The sequence below is a fragment of the Cherax quadricarinatus genome, chromosome 8, assembly GCF_038502225.1.
Source record: "Cherax quadricarinatus isolate ZL_2023a chromosome 8, ASM3850222v1, whole genome shotgun sequence".
Classification (NCBI taxonomy): Eukaryota; Metazoa; Arthropoda; class Malacostraca; order Decapoda; family Parastacidae; genus Cherax; species Cherax quadricarinatus.
The window spans coordinates 55681437-55696242 of record NC_091299.1 but is presented as its reverse complement, the minus strand read 5'-3'; the positions used below and the strand labels follow the sequence as shown (position 1 = coordinate 55696242).

The 14806-nt window shown below is 41.1% G+C and overlaps 1 protein-coding gene across 1 annotated transcript in view; it reads right to left on the bottom strand.

The window, feature by feature from the left end:
- The window catches only part of LOC128685517 (uncharacterized), a 138057-nt gene extending 131350 nt beyond the window's left edge, over nt 1-6707 (bottom strand). The window contains exon 1 of the mRNA XM_070083058.1: nt 6651-6707. The gene's annotated coding sequence lies outside the window, so the exon portion shown is untranslated. The remainder of the gene's footprint in view (nt 1-6650) is intronic.
- Nucleotides 6708-14806: the final 8099 nt, after the last annotated feature.

The following is a 14806-nucleotide window of genomic DNA, read 5'->3' as shown; positions in this document are numbered from 1 at the left end:
AAATAGGATATTCAGGCACATATAAACACAAATACACCTATAATCACAAACGTGCACACACACACACACACACACACATCCACATACACTCACACACACACGATCAAGCACTCACCTATTCATGAATGCACACACCCACACAAGCGCTTCAGCGCACACTCAAGAGTACATATACACAAACAGACGCTAACAAGCATAAATTCACTCGTACGTACATAAACGCACATGTACAAACACGAACGCATACCCATACTCACAAAGGCACACACACACATACAAACTCACATTGGTGAGAATATCTTCGTGCCTACATAACCCACAGCACAGACAAACACACACACACACACACACACACACACACACACACACACACACACACACACACACACACACACACACACACACACACACACACACACACACACACACACAAACACACACACACACACACACACACACACACACACACACACACACACACACACACACACACACACACACACACACACACACACACACACATACACGGCACACTACCAGGTCACCGACCCTCACAGACCCCCCAAAAACAGTGTTGGATAGGAAACTGAAGGTATGGTACACTAACGCTGATAGAATAATAAATAAGTGGGAGGAGTGCCACGAAAGAGTCGAAGAGGCATCACTGGACATCATAGCTCTCACAGAAGCCGAACTCATAAGAATGATAACAGATGCCATCTTTCGAAAGGGATATCAGATCCTAAGGAAAGACAGAGGGAACAGAGGGGGTGGAGGAGTGGCAATGCTGGTGAACAACCAATGGAATTTTGATGAGCAGGAGAGAGAAGACAGAGGAGCAGCAAGAGATTACATAATACTAACACTCAAGTCTGTAGGTCCCAAGGTGGTCATTTCAGTGATGTATAACCCACCACAGAGCAGCAGGAGAGTAATAGAGTGATGGTTGACACACTGGCTGAAGTGGCCAGAAGGCTCATGTGAGCAGGGCAAAGCTACTGATTATGGGTGACTTCAACCACAAGGAAATCGACAGGGAGAACCTGGAACCACATGGGGAACTAGAAACGTGGAGAACTAAACTGATGGATGTGGTATTAGAAAACCTCATGTACCAACACATAAGGGACACTACCAAAGAGAGAGGAGAGGATGAACCAGCGAGACTGGACCCAGTATTCACCTTGAGTAGTGCAGATATTAATGGCATCATAAATGAAAGATCCCTCGGGGCAAGTGATCACGTGGTTCTGAGCTTCGAATACACAGCAGAGCTGCAAGTGGAGAGGGAAGCAGGAGAGGCCAGATGAATGAAGCCAAACTACAAGAAAGGAGACTATGCAGGCATGAAGAAATTCCTGCACGGGGTTCAGTGGGACAGAAAACTGGCAAGGAAGTCAGTAAACGAGATGACTGAATATGTGACAACAATATGCAAGGAAGCTGAGGAGAGGTTTGTTCCTAAGGGTAACGGAAATAACGAGAAAGCCAGAATAAGCCCTTGGTTTACCCAAAGGTAAGGAGGCCAAAACCAAGTGTGCTAGAGAATGGAAGAAGTATAGAAGGCAAAGGACCCAGGAGAATAAGGAGAGCAGTCGTAGAGCAAGAAATGAATATGCACAGATAAGAAGGGAGGCCCAACGGCAATATGAAAATGATATAGCAGCGATAGCAAAATTTGATCCGAAGGTGTTGTACAGCCACTTCAGGAGGAAAACAACAGTTAAGGACCAGGTAATCAGGCTGAGAAAGGAAGGACGGGAGGTCACAAGAAACGAACGCGAAGTATGTGAATCTAATCTTACATTTGACCTTGAGTACAGGTAACATCTCAGTGAATCTGATCTTACATTTGACCTTGAGTACAGGTAACATCTCAGTGAATCTGATCTTACATTTGACCTTGAGTACAGGTAACATCTCAGTGAATCTGATCTTATATTTGACCTTGAGTACAGGTAACATCTCAATGAATCTGATCTTACATTTGACCTTGAGTACAGGTAACGTCTCAGTGAATCTGACATTACATTTGATCTTGAGTACAGGTAACATCTCAATGAATCTGATCTTACATTTGGCCTTGAGTACAGGTAAGATCACAGTAAATCTTATATTACATTTCCTTGCCTTCAATTATGCAAAATCATCTATCACATCATCAAAATCAACGAAGGATTCTTTTCTTATGTAGGCGAGGCACTGTTTTCTGCATTAGTGTCACCTTCTTTAGAGGCTACATGGTGTCACCCGGGGCGGACCGCCCCCCTCCCTTTATGACGTCTCTGAGTGTTGGACACAATACATACAACCGAGGAAGAAGTAAAGAGGCTGCTAAGCGAGCCAGATTCCTCAAAGTCAATGGGGCCGGATAACATCTCTTCATGGGTCTTGAAAGAGGGAGCAGAGGCACTATATATACCACTAACAAGAATCGTCAACACATCTATAGAAACAGGGAGACTACCTGAGGTATGGAAGACAGTAAATGAAGTCCCAGTTTTTAAAAAAAGGAGACAGACACGAAGCATTAAACTACAGACCAATGTCACTGACATGTATAGTATGCAAAGTCATGGAGAAGATTATCAGAAGAGTGGTGGAGTACCTAGAAAGGAGTGAGCTTATCAAGGACAGCCAGCATGGTTTCATGGGCAGGAAATCCTGTTTCACAAACCTACTGCTCAGGGTTACATCAGTAAGACAAGAGAGAGACGGGTGGGTAGATTGCATTTTCTTACATAAGAACATAAGAACATAAGAAAGGAGGAACACTGCAGGAGGCCTGCTGGCCCATACTAGGCAGGTCCTTTACAATTCATCCCACTAACAAAACATTAGCCCAACCCAATTTTCAATGCCACCCAAGAAATAAGCTCTGATGTGAAAGTCCCACTCAAATCCAACCCCTCCCACTCATGTACTTATCCAACCTAGATTTGAAACTACCCAAAGTCCCAGCCTCAATAACCCAACTAGGTAGACTGTTCCACTCATCAACTACCCTATTTCCAAACCAATACTTTCCTATGTCCTTTCTAAATCTAAACTTATCTAATTTAAATCCATTACTGCGGGTTCTCTCTTGGAGAGACATGCTCAAGACCTTATTAATATCCCCTTTATTAATACCTATCTTCCACTTATACACTTCGATCAGGTCTCCCCTCATTCTTCGTCTAACAAGTGAATGTAACTTAAGAGTCTTCAATCTTTCTTCATAAGGAAGATTTCTAATGCTATGTATGAAGGCGTGTAGCACAGTTCCACACAAGAGATTAGTGCAAAAGCTGGAGGACCAGGCAGGGATAACAGGAAAGGCACTACAATGGATCAGAAATACCTGTCAGAAAGACAGCAGCGAGTCATGGTACATGGCGAGGTGTCAGAGTGGACGCCTGTAACGAGCGGAGTTCCACGAGAGTCAATCCTAGGACCGCTGCTGTTTCTGATACTTGTGAACGACATGACAGAAGGAATACAATCCGAAGTGTCCCGGTTTGCAGATGATGTGAAGTTGATGAGAAGAATTCAGTCGGACGAGAACCAAGCAGAACTACAAAGGGATCTGGATAGTTTGCAGGCCTGGTCCAGCAACTGGCTTCTGGAGTTCAACCAAACCAGGTGCATAGTCATGAAGATTGGGGATGGGCAAAGTAGACCACAGACGGAGTACAGTATAAGGGAACAGAGACTACAAACCTCATTCAAGGAAAAGGATCTTCTGGTGAGTATAACACCGGGCACATCTCCTGAGGCGCACATCAACCAAATAACTGCTGCAATGTACGGGCGCCTAGCAAACCTAAGAACAGCATTCCGACATCTTAATAAGGAATCATTCAAGACCCTGTACACTGTGTACGTTAGGCCCATATTGGAGTAAGCAGCACCAGTTTGGAGCCCATATGTAAGGAAACTAGAGAAAGTGCAAAGGTTTGCGACAAGAGTAGTCGCGGAGCTAAGGGGCAAGTCCTACGAGGAGAGGTGAATGGAAATCGACCTGACGACACTGGAAGACAGGAGAGATAGGGGGGATATGATAACGACATATAAAATACTGCGAGGAATCTATAAGATGGACAGATACAGGATGTTCCAGAGATGGGACACAGTTGGAAGATGAAGACTCAGATGAGTCACAGGGATGTTAGGAAGTATTTCTTCAGTCACAGAGTTGTTAGGAAGTAGAATAGTCTGGGAAGTGGCTTAGTGGAGGCAGGATCCATACATAGCCTTAAAGAGGTATGATAAAGCTCATGGAGCAGGAAGAGTGACCTAGTAGCGACCATTGATGAGGCGGGGCCAGGAGTTGTAACTCGTCCCTTGCAACTACAACTCTAGGTGAGTACACACACACACACACACACACTCTCTCTCTCTCTCTCTCTCTCTCTCTCTCTCTCTCTCTCTCTCTCTCTCTCTCTCTCTCTCTCTCTCTCTCTCTCTCTCTCTCTCTCTCTCTCTCTCTCTCTCTCTGTCTCCCTCTCTCCCTCTCTCTCAGCGGAGAGAGAGTATAACGTTATTAGCGAATATTCGTACAGACATGACGAATTAAAGAAAGTCAGGAAAATGAGTATATAATCAGAATTTTTTTTAAAAAAAGCACTTCAATGAAGAGGTGACAATCATGCATTGTTTACTAAGTTCTTTGTAGATTCCGCAATCATTTGCAATATTAAAAACAAGACTTGGCATCAAGATTACTCTCGGGATGATTTCTCTCACGTTTTGTGTTGTAGGTTTAGTCAGTAATGGGTCTTTTCTAGCATTTTATTATAGCCATTAACTGGCCGCTATAAGATTCACTTTCCTGAAAGCCTAAATAAGTTTAGTGAGCTCGGAGTCCTCAGACTAGATTCAAAATGAACATATTTTTCCGTTTGTATGTGATTTGTTTTATATGGGAATATTTTGTTGCGTAAGGCCTGTCTACACTTAGAACAACAATTTATGACAATGTTTAGCCTTAATAACTTTAATATAAGCTCAGACACAAAAGCGTATGTCTTCAGCAACACATATCCACGATCACACACTCCTCACCGTCCTCGAATCAAATCTTGATTGCTACCCATTCCACATGCGCTCCGTCAACTCTACGGGTTAACTGCCTTCTCACAGTAACAGTAATAATTATAATAAAAATAATGATGATAATAATAATAATAATAATAATAATAATAATAATAATAATAATAATAATAATAATAATAATAATAATAATAATATGAATAAATAAATGAAATAAAGCCTTGGAATCAAATGGATTTGCCAGTTAAAAACAAAAGAGAGAAGTCATTAAGTGGAGAGGTGGAGGCTCTGGGAATGTTGAAGGATATTCTGAAGAAAGCGAGGCTGAAATTTCATCCACTAGGCAGGGAACCTGCAGCATCTTGTTGAAGTGAGGAATAACCTGATGCGAGTGAGGGTGAGGTGTGCGAGACAGTGGTCAGAATAAAAATGGATAAAGCAATTGGTACAGATGGGATTAAGACAGAAATGTCAAAGGCTTTTGGAGATGTTGTTTTGGAGAGGATGGTGTATTTGTTCGATATATGCATGAAAGAATATTTACCTAATTACAGGCAGAGATTATGTATAGTTACTTTGAAAAAATGGAAAGAGGATAAAGGGGAGTGTATGAATTGTAGGAGAATAAGCCCGTCTAGTATACAGGATAAAGTGAATGGTAGATACTACAAAACTTATCTCAAAGCTAAGGGGTACGTCCTATGAGGAGGGGTTAAGGGAACAGGGGGGATAGGTGATGCTGAAGGACAGGAGGGATAGATGGGAAATGATAGCGTGGTGAACTAGTAGCGACCACAGAAGAGGCTGGGCCAAGAGCTGTGAGTCAACCCCTACAACTACATATAGGTGAGCACACACATTCACGAACTCACACATATGCATCCCACCTGACAGGTCAAGTGTTTTATCGAGAAGTGTCTGTGACAAAATAGCAACTAACTCTAGCATACACATTCTCACAGCCCTCAAAACACTCGCAGACCAGCATAATCATACACCCAGATATGTAAACATATTCAGAATGTACACATACATAAGCGCAAAGATTCCAGTTTTTGGATTCCTTCACGTGCACATAAATGCGAACAGACACTTTCAAGCAAATTCACAATCGCGTACACAAACACGAACATTATTTCATATTCACAAACAAAAACTCACATAGGTGAGCACTCTTTCGTGCCCAGATCCCCACATCTCAGACATACACTCGCACACTTCTCTGTGTGAGTGTGTGTGTCTGGGAGAAACAAGATGATGTTCATATCACCTTCGGAGAGAAACTTTAGCAAACTTCAGTCAAGCCAGTGAAAAAATCACAGAACAGTTAATTTAATAAGGCAGCTGTGGCGGAATAAAGTGTTCTGAAGCTCTTCAGAGAATTAATAAGACTGAAAGAGACTATAGAAGCTGGCATAACGAGTGAGGTTTTTAAGAGGCAATTCAATTCCCTTCGGGAGGAAATGGTGGGAAGAGGATGTAAAACGGGTAGGTAGGACCAGTTTAGTAGAAGATAGAACCACAAAACTGGAAGAGGAGCTAAGAGAGTTGAAGGCAACCTCGAAGATAATGAGAGGGAAATCAGTAAGGGCAAAGCTGGTGAAATATAGAGAAACCTCAGGGGTTCGGAGATGATGGAAGGTGATGGAATCACTGGCGATGATGTTCTCTTGAGGGAGTCTGAGATGGTGATAAGAGACACATGAGAAGTAAGAGAAGTAAGCTGGTAACTAATGTAACTAATAGCAGCTGCCATTTCCTCTCATGGAAAAGTAAATGTCAGAGTTCAGTCGTCTCTCTCTCTCTCTCTCTCTCTCTCTCTCTCTCTCTCTCTCTCTCTCTCTCTCTCTCTCTCTCTCTCTCTCTCTCTTTCTCTCTATCTATCTATCTATATATCTATCTACCTATCTATCTATCTATCTATCTATCTATCTATCTATCTATCTATCTATCTATCTATCTATCTATCTATTTCCCTCTCTTTCAAACCAGAGCTCTCCTACTCATTCGCTTCAAAGTGGTCAGAAAGTGAAATTAGTCAGGGAGTAAAGATGATTTGCCGTGATATATACTGGGGTAAATTAATGGATAGCTTTGGGTAGGGGTGGTTTTGATAAGGACCTGCCTTTTATGTGCCAGTAGGCCTTCTGCAGTGTTCCTCCATTCTTATGTTCTTATATTCTTATAACTTCAAGAATAGGTATGACAGGGCTAACGAAGACACGAGATACTGAATCCAGTAGTGGCCAGTTTGAGAGGCAGAGTGAGGACCTGAGCCTCGACCTCTGCAGTTACGAGCAGGTGAGAACAGTGAGTACAGATGTGTCTGCGCACGCATGGAAATCCCCTTTATGTGAAGTTGATGATCCTCGCCTCGTCTTGCCAGACAGTTACGGTCCTCCTAAGAATAACAAAGATACATTCTCCTAAGCCCATCCGCTCGAAAGAGACGATCAGTTCTAGATAAATTCAGATTTTAAGAGGTGATAGTAAAATATTTGGAAGCGGCTTAGGAAACACCGATATACTGATCCTTTGTTTATGTTTCACATAAAAGTCTTTAGGGAAGGACAGCAGATGCTTGTCAACTTAACGAGCTATTAACATTAATACATTTTTATTGTAGTAATGAGTAAGCACTAAACCTGTAAGGGTTGTACTGAGAGGGAGAAAATGAGATAATCCTGATGGATGACATTTGTAGTTCTACCTAATATAGTAATATCTCTATTTCTACAAGTACATGTACAAGGTATACAGGTGTAGCTGACATCAATAACATACTACTATATAGAAAGCCACTTGTTACGCTCAGCATTTCGGGCAAATTAGGTCAGTTTTGTCCCAGGATGCGACCTACACCAGTCCACTAACAGCCAGGTACCCATTTTACTGATGGGTGAACATAGACAACCGGTGTAAGGAAATACCCCCCCAAGCGAGAGCTTGACCCACCAGGCCACAGGGCATCTCTTTAGATTAAGAGCATTAAGCAGTAGTGAGGCGGCCACAGCGTTCATACAACAGTAAGTACTTTATATTAATTATTTATAAAAGCGACAAGTAGACAAATAAGACTGATGGATTGATCGCTTCCTAGCAAGACTGAGAGACTGATCACTTCAGCTTACTTCTTCAACTCTTCCACCGTCTTCATCAGAACTTTCCAGGTTGAGGGATGAATCACAAACTGTCTCCTCATATCTTCTACCATCTCCCTGGTTAGGAAAATGTCTCAGTAGTAAAGATGAAAGTAATGCACATTTATCATGTTCTTCTTCATGTATTAGACTTAAAAACGTCCCTGAGTACCCAACTTGATGATTCCTAATGTTTTTATTAAAATTCATTGATTGCTCTCTGTTATGTAACTGGTGATGGTTACTGCATGAGATTTTTAATTACTCATCATGGATACTCTTTATTCTGTTATCTTATCTGTCATAGTTACTCCCAGAGTTGTCACGTTACTCATCATGGTTACTCCCTGAGGTGTTAACTTACTTGTAATTGTACCACGCGCAGTTATTATTCCAATTGTTGAAACAAAATTATTAACTTAGAGGAATAAGAATGTATGATAATAGTTAAGATTACTTTTAATTTACACAAGGAATGTTGATCAATTGTTCTCTGAACCATTTATCCACATTTCTGCCAGATACAGCAACGTCTTGAGATCTGGATACAGAGAATTCTACGCTTGCCGAACCTACAGGCATGACTTACTTCCACCTGTGGATTTGTCCAAGGTGACACCACCTACCACTGCTTCACCTCACCTGTCTGTAGTATATAAGCCCCTTCTTCGCTCATGTGCTGTATTCTTATCAGGACTGATGGACTGATTACATCGACTCGAAGCTGAGGGGCTGATTACCTCAAACTCCTTCTGATCTTTACCACTCTTCTTTGTACTGGGCTGATGAAGCTACTATGTGGCGAAACGTTTCCACAGTAATTATACCCAAGTACCGCACAAGTGTCCAGTTTATCCACACAAGGAATGGAAAACAATTATTATTTTTAAATATGATTGATGGACTATTGAGGACAATTAAGAATCACTCGACTGTTTTGTCTGTAGGATTTTGCACATCAGTACAACTCAAACTTTGTGATGTGGCTGGTATTTTAGAATCAACTTAACTCTTTACACTGTCATTCCAGGCTGGAATTATCACATAAAATTATAAATATGAAAAATATTTCTGTATTACTTCCTACCAAAATGCTGCGTATCTTATGTTTTTATTACTATATACTTTGGAATTCCATAGACAGAAATAAAGAATCCTAATCTTTATCTTAATTTTCATCTCTTAATATTTCGGAAAGATGTGCCTTCAATGATGTCTCTAAGCAAGTAACTCTGAGATGCCTCGTCTGTGGTAATTCGTCTATGATGCCTAGTCAGTAAAGCCTCGTCAGGGAGGTTAGTTTGCACCTCGTTGCACAGTGCATCCACCCATGACTACCAATCGAATTGCTTTCCACGCTCCATTCTCCCTTTCCTCAGTCCCACCACTTAACCTATCAGTTACCTATCCACCTACTAGCCACTGCAGTCATAACAACTACCACCTTGTTAATATGCAGAGAGGCAGACATACACAGAATAAATTAATTTCAATGTATATCATTATTGATGTGTTAGAATATTAATCATAGTACTTATACCTTCATCGGGTGGTACATGGTATTTCTTTCCTAAATGCACATTAAAGATGGCGTCAACTAGAAGGCTTCAAGGAGCAACATCACCTCTTATGTAGGCGTCTGGTCTCATCCCATTGAATGGGAATGTAAACACATTCAGCATGTTGAGTGCAGCAGCTTGTTTCATGCTCCTAAATTTCCTTTATCCATCCAAACGTTATTAATCTGGAATTAAGGTGATCATATTAATTTCTTTTTAGTGAAAAAATAAAGGTGTAACCTACATTTTGAAAAGTAAATAAAGTTTGTGAGGCATTTGGGAATGTTTTTACTAAGTAAAAACTAGTATGCAACCCTATTTGAATTTGGTAGTTTAGCTCCTACTGACTGAGATATCAAACTTCATCTCGTGTCCTGTATCATGAAACAAAGTGTGTAAAATGAAAAATATGTGTACACTATTATTATTTTGATGTTTTTTTTTTTATTATACACATATAATAGTTAGAATATATGCTATTTTTTTTTGTGGGGAGAAGTAAGTGGCCCTTCGAGCGGTACGATATATTTTATACATAAGTACATAAGATCTTTTATCTATGTGAAAAGCATACCGCTATTTATTTTGGTATAATTACCGACAATATGTAAAGTAAAAGGACACAAGTGCAACTAATGTGATATTTTATTGTGGCAACGTTTTGTTAAAACTCCTGCAGAGCGAAATGTTGCCACAATAAAATGACATTAGTTGCACTTGTGTCCTTTTACTTTACAAACCGCTATCGTTGTCCTCATCATTTTTTTTTTTAACTTTTATAGCTGATTTTTCTCATTTGAATAAAGCTAAAAAACCGAAACTCTTATAAAAATATAATGATATTTGGAATGGAGATGTTGGCAGACAGTGACCCAGCAACAGGAACATCGTCATTATTTCAAAAAATAATATATTTTATTTTTTGTTAGGTAAATATGACCATTTTGCATTGTCAGTGACTATATACAACATTTAACAATAGTAAAAACGTTTTTCAAGTTGTTTTAACACTAGAAATAAGCGGATAACCCTATCATAATAAATCCAATATGTCAATATTTTCCATTAATTTGTTCTAATAAATGTTGCATCAATTCTAATGAGTCAATTTTTGCTTCATTATCTGTACAGTGAACTGTTGTGATACTGTTGTGATACTGTTGTGATACTGTTGTGATACTGTTGTGATACTGTTGTGATACTGTTGTGATACTGTTGTGATACTGTTGTGATACTGTTGTGATATTGTTGTGATACTGTTGTGATACTGTTGTGATACTGTTGTGATACTGTTGTGATACTGTTGTGATACTGTTGTGATACTGTTGTGAACTGTTGAAACATGAAGATAGACCTATTGACGCATCGCATGACTATCTTTATTGGCATGGCAGCTGGCGTCGTCAGTCCTGCTGGTGGTGTCCGATGTATTGTGGGCAGAGTAGCTGGTGATGTCAAGGATGTTGTGATTAGAGTGTAGATTGTAGTATCACATGTGGATTTGATAGGACAAGTGGTGTTGTTACTTATACTGATGATGCAACATGTGCTCCTGGCAGGGCAGCTAGTGGTGTTATTGTGATTTTAGCATGGCAGCTTGTGTCACACGGTGTTGGAAGGGAAACTGGTTGAATTTGTTTAGCTTGTATGCTCTGTAGCACAGCTTGTTATGTCAGATGCAGTGATAGCAGCGGAAACTGATAGTGTCTTATATAGTGTTAGCTGGACAACTGGTAATCTCCGGAGTACAGGTGGTGCATTTGTGATGTTAGCGTTTCAGCTGGTGTTACATGTGGAGGTGTCAGAGCAACTGGCAGTCAGGAGAGTGCCAGGTGGTGCTCCATGTGGAGTTGGCAGCAGCTGATACTGTTACATATTGTTCTGGTATGGGTACCAGGATTGGTGGTGTTAGGGGTGGTGGTGGGTGTCTAGGGTATTGTTGGGGGTGGTGGTGGGTGTCAGGGGTGGTGGTGGTGGTGGGTGTCAGGAGTGCTGGTGGTGATGGGTGTCAGGGGTGGTGGTGGTGGTGGGTGTCAAGGGTGCTTGTGGTGGTGGGTGTCAGGGATGGTGGTGGTGGTGGTGAGTGTCAGTGATGGTGGTGGTGGTGAGAGTCAGGGGTGGTGGTGGTTGTGGGTGTCATAAATGCTGGTGTTGGTGGATGTCAGGGGTGCTGGTGGTGGTGATACCAGAGGTGGAGATGGTGGTGGGTGTTAGAGGCGCAGATGGTGGTAGGTGTCTGGGGTGGTCGGTTGGTGGGTGTCAGGGGTGCTGGTGATGGTGGGTGTCAGGGATGCTTGTGGTGGTGGGTATCAGGGGTGCTGGTGGTGGTGGGTGTCAGGGGTGCTGGTGGTGGTGGGTATCAGAGGTGGTAGTGGTGGTTGGTGTCAGGGATGGTGGTGGTGGTGGTGGGTGTCAGGAGTGATGGTGGTGGTGGATCTCAGGGGTGCTGGTGGTCGTGGGTGTCAGGGGTGTTGGTGGTGGGTGTCAGGGATGGTGGTGGGTGACAGGGGTAGTGGTGGTATTGGTGGTGGGTGTCAGGGGTACTGTTGGTGCCCTATGTGTAGTGTGTAAGGAATGTGCAGGTGTCACATGTTGTACTGGCAGGAAGGTGTCCAGGCTGCTGGGGTGTCAGGACTACTGAGGGTGTTAGGGCTATTCAGGGTGTCTGGACTGCTGGGAGTATCAGGGCTGCTGGGATAGACACGAATCAGCATTTTCCAGCCAACCACTGTAAGAATAGCATTCTGAGATAATTTTACCTTTCGTCCTTTATTCTGACCCCGTAGCCAACAATTTATTTGCTTTGACCTCGAGAGGTGTGTGACAACCCAAACAAAGGTCCTGAGGCCTAAACAGTGTTGTAATTATCATATATGGAGACAGGAATAAATTCTGCGTACAACGTACCTCATCCCCATTCAGGTCTTTTGATATACGATGTACGCCATGCACGGTTCAAGGGCTAATCTTCATCAGAGTAATATAAACTTCTGATTACCCCTGGACAATATACCATCATTACCCCTGAACATTATGCGAAAATCTACATGACAACTAGGTACATGCTAAATAAGATCCAAATGACGTAAATCCGATATGATTCTCCACCATAGATGTGTAAGGACAAACAAAACCAGAAATGGGAATAATCTTCCGAGGATAGCAGTACCACGTCCTCGCACAGTAAGATACAAACCAAGACAGAAAGAGAAAGTTGCAGGCATTTCTACACTCCAGGTGTCTCCCAGAATCTCCTCATATGTTGGTGTGGGTGAGCGATAAACAACATAAACGTCAAATACGCAAACGAAAACTACAAGCAAAAGCATGATATAGAGAAGTTAATGAAGCAGAGTACTGACACAAGTGAGACCACGTCCATCTTCAGCACCACCAATAAGGAGGAATCCGGGAATGTTTAGATTACAAGATAGAATTATTAAGACTGAATACACATTAAGGAGACATTTGTCATTCATGCAACTACCTCTGCAGAAAAAAAAACTAGAGAACGATGAATATTAATATTGCCATTCCTGCTTAGAATTCTAATAATATAACATAATGATATTAGGCAAAATTATATCTTGTGCACAAAATCAACATTACAAAAATAATAATGTTAATTAGTTAGTTTTCTTGCTTACTGAATATTATCATTAAGGTATATGAATATTATTCATATTATTTTCATTGTTGTATTTAAATATCGACCTTATGTACAAGATGTTATTTTACCTAATATTTTAAATTTATTTATTGTTTTTCTATGAAGGAATGATAGCTTAATATCTGTGGTACATAATTTTTTTTACTGCACTGTTTGATGTGTACATGACAAATACCACCCGTGTGGGTGCTCCATCTTACATGGTATAGCTTGCGGTCTGTACGTTACCACACTATCCCTCATTGGTTGGCACTGTACATCATTACATGTTTTCTCTCATGTTTTTACCTGTAGCATTGTAGTGTGTGCGATTGACGTTTCTGTTGTTTATCATTCACCTCACCAACATATTAGAATTCTCTGGAAAACACCTAGAGTATACGGCTGCTTTCATATTTTTATCAGTATTAGGTAATACCTTGTATGTTCTTACACATCTTTGGTAGTGAGTCAGGGTATACCGGTGTTCTTGTTGGCTCTCTTCACGAAGATTGTATTCATTACGTACTTAGCTGTTTTGAGCACAGCTGTCCAGAACACAGTATCGGTGCACAATCATAGTCGGAATACATGGTAATTACACTACCTAGCATTTTAATTGGGACTTTTTAAGATTATTTATTTTATCTCCAGCTTAGTGTGTTTAATACTTACTATTGTTGTTCAGTGTGTGCTTTCATTAGCCTGGGTGTTGGCAACTATTTCAAAATTAAATATATTTATTATGCATTGGGTATTTAGGCTATTATTGATGTATAGATAATGTGTAACTATATTTTTATATGTATATTAACAAAAAACTAGACAATTAATTATTTGAGAATAGATTAGAGGGAGGGAGTTTGAAAGACGGAAAAGTTTTTATGTTGTTAGGTAAGACACATATGCAACAGTTAGACAACTTTATTCCGAAACGTTTCGCCTACACAGTAGGCTTCTTCAGTCGAATACAGAAAGTAGGCAGGAACAGTAGAGATGTGAAGACGATGTAATCAGTCCATCACCCTTAAAGTCGTAGAATTTGAGGTTGTCAGTCCCTCGGCCTGGAGAAGTTCAGTTCCATAGTCAGGAACTATCTGAAGATCAAGCGACAGTGCGGAGACTTAAATACTGTCGGAAGGAGAGGTGCAGGGTAGTAGTAGTAGTAGTAGTGAGAGGCAACTGAGAGGTCATGTCCCTCTCAGATCCAACCCTTCTCACTTGAAAAGCTTGTCCAAGGTGTTTTCTGTACCAAGATGCCACGTGTTGCAGTGTCTGACAAGATGAACATCAAAATGGTATACAATACCGACAGGTTGTTAGGTAAGACACATATGCAACAGTTAGACAACTTTATTCCGAAACGTTTCGCCTACACAGTAGGCTTCTTCAGTCGAATACAGAAAGTAGGCAGGAACAGTAGA